This window comes from Tupaia chinensis, unplaced genomic scaffold, assembly GCF_000334495.1.
Source record: "Tupaia chinensis unplaced genomic scaffold, TupChi_1.0 Scaffold000159_1, whole genome shotgun sequence".
NCBI classification, from domain to species: Eukaryota; Metazoa; Chordata; class Mammalia; order Scandentia; family Tupaiidae; genus Tupaia; species Tupaia belangeri.
The window spans coordinates 2,753,693-2,755,791 of record NW_006159630.1 but is presented as its reverse complement, the minus strand read 5'-3'; positions in this window follow the sequence as shown (position 1 = coordinate 2,755,791).

Sequence of the window (2,099 nt, the reverse complement as noted above, 5' to 3'; positions counted from 1 at the left end):
AGGTTGGGCCCCAGATGGCTCGGGAAGGCGCTGCAGAGGACAGGAGGCCCCTGGGCTCATGGTCGCTCCTATCCAGGGCTTGACCCCGTAGTCAAGAGGAGCCCAACGGGGCCTGCAGGTGGCATGGCAGTTAAGGCACTGGGCTCCCACACGGCAGACACAGTTCAAGTCCCAGACCTGGCCCCTTGAAAATCTCACCAGGCACATGTGCACACGTGCCCAAAATCCCGAGAGGAGAATGAAGTAGAAGGAATTGCAGCACGGCTCTCCCCGCTAGGGGGGTGATTTCTCACTTTCCCTCTCTCTGTCTCTCTCTGGTAAGTTCACGCACCCTATGGAGAAAAATCTTAAAAAAAATAACAGAAAGAGGCACCGACAGATGGAGACACTCCTGTTGGTCCCCGTCAGGGTCCCCCTCCTGTCCTGCCTTCCGTCCCTCAAGCTAAATCCAGAGGTCGGGCTGTCTGGGTCCCCTTGCACATAGCAGGGACGTGGTGGGTTGGACACGTGTGTCAGACGCCCCCTGCCACAAGACACCGAGGTCAGGCTGGCAGTCAGATGTGCCAGCCACCTGCGGGGACACCAGCCCTGAGACAGAGGAGGGGCCGGCCCCGGGGATCAGGAAGGGAAAGCTGGGACGGCAGAGGAGGCCTGCCCTGCAGAAGCCCTGCACATTCAGTGTGGGGGGCAGGCGAGAGGAGCCAGATCTACGAGGCTGGTCCCTAGCACTCCCAGCACCCAGCAGAGAGCCGATCTCAGCAGAGCGAGAAAAGGAGGGAGAGAACCATGGGGAGAGGGGTAGGCCCCATGGAGCCTCTGGGGCCCTGGAGCTGGCCTCGGGCCAGGCCGCTGCCCTCTCCAGATGGACTCCACCGTGTTCCCTTCCTCCCTCCTCAGTCCTACAGCCTCTGGGCCGTGAAACTCAGTCCTCCTGTGTCAACCACAGCCCTGCACCCGCATGCACCGCACACGCCCGCACACACCCGCACACACACACCTCAAGGGCTGCCCTGTCCACACAGCTTCACCTGCCCACGCTTCCTCCCACCCAGGTTCCCAAAAGCCCTTCCCTTTCCCTTGCTGGTGGGGTTCCGGGAGGGGCTTGGGTCTGGGCCCACAGTGTGGGCGGGGGCACAGAGGAGCCACCGCCGCCAAGGAAGGTGGGTCAGTGCGTGCTTCCTGCCCGCCCAGGGCGGAAGACCAAGGAGGCAGGAGGGGTGCGGGGAGACGAGTGAGGGGCAGCTGCGGCCCGGAGCCCTGCACACAGGAGGGCCGTCTGGGCGGGATGGCAGTCCACAGACCCGGCTCGGCTGCAACCACTAGAGAGCTGGATTCCGAAGGCGCCTCCAGGAGGAAGGACAGCCCTCCACCCTGACCCAGCGAGCTGCGCACCGTGGCGCGTGGAGGGGTTGAACTGGCAGCCGCCAACGAGATGGGTTATTTCAGCAAGCTCCACTCTGTGACTCTGGCCAAGACGGCTATCGACATTTGTCTGCCTAACTCAGAAAAAGGAAAAAATACCAAGAGGCAAGACGTCTCCTCCCTCAGAGGGAGCCGGGTCCAACTCCCCATCAAAAGGTTAGGCTGCGGGCCTGCGGCCAGAGCGCATTGTCGTTCTCGGGCTGGACTTCTTCCCTCGCCCTAAATTTAACCGGCTGGAAACCTTTTTTTAAGTCGCATCCTATTCAACCTTTTGAAACAAAGATTTGCCTTCTAATGGGAAATCTGCACTCGTGAAGGAGAACAGCCTTGGCTTCTGTCCTGGAGAGCTGCTCGTTCGGGGTTTTGGCTGCAGACCCAGGGGAGACGCGCTTGGGGCAGGGAGGGCCGGGGCTGCAGGCCAAAGCCACCGCGGGGCTGGGGGACACCCTGAGATGACGCGCAGAGGCTCCTTAGACGAAGCAGGAAATTAAAAACCAGCAGCGATGAAGGAGCCCTGCCATGCAGATAGAGACGTCTGGGCCCTGCTCACACAGGGCGGGATGGCGCCTCGCCCACACCTGCACCGCAGCCTGGGGGACTGCAGGCACAGACCGGCTGGTGCCCATCCCACCACACTCTCCGAGCACTGTGGGCGTGTCCCTGCATCTGCCTGTGAG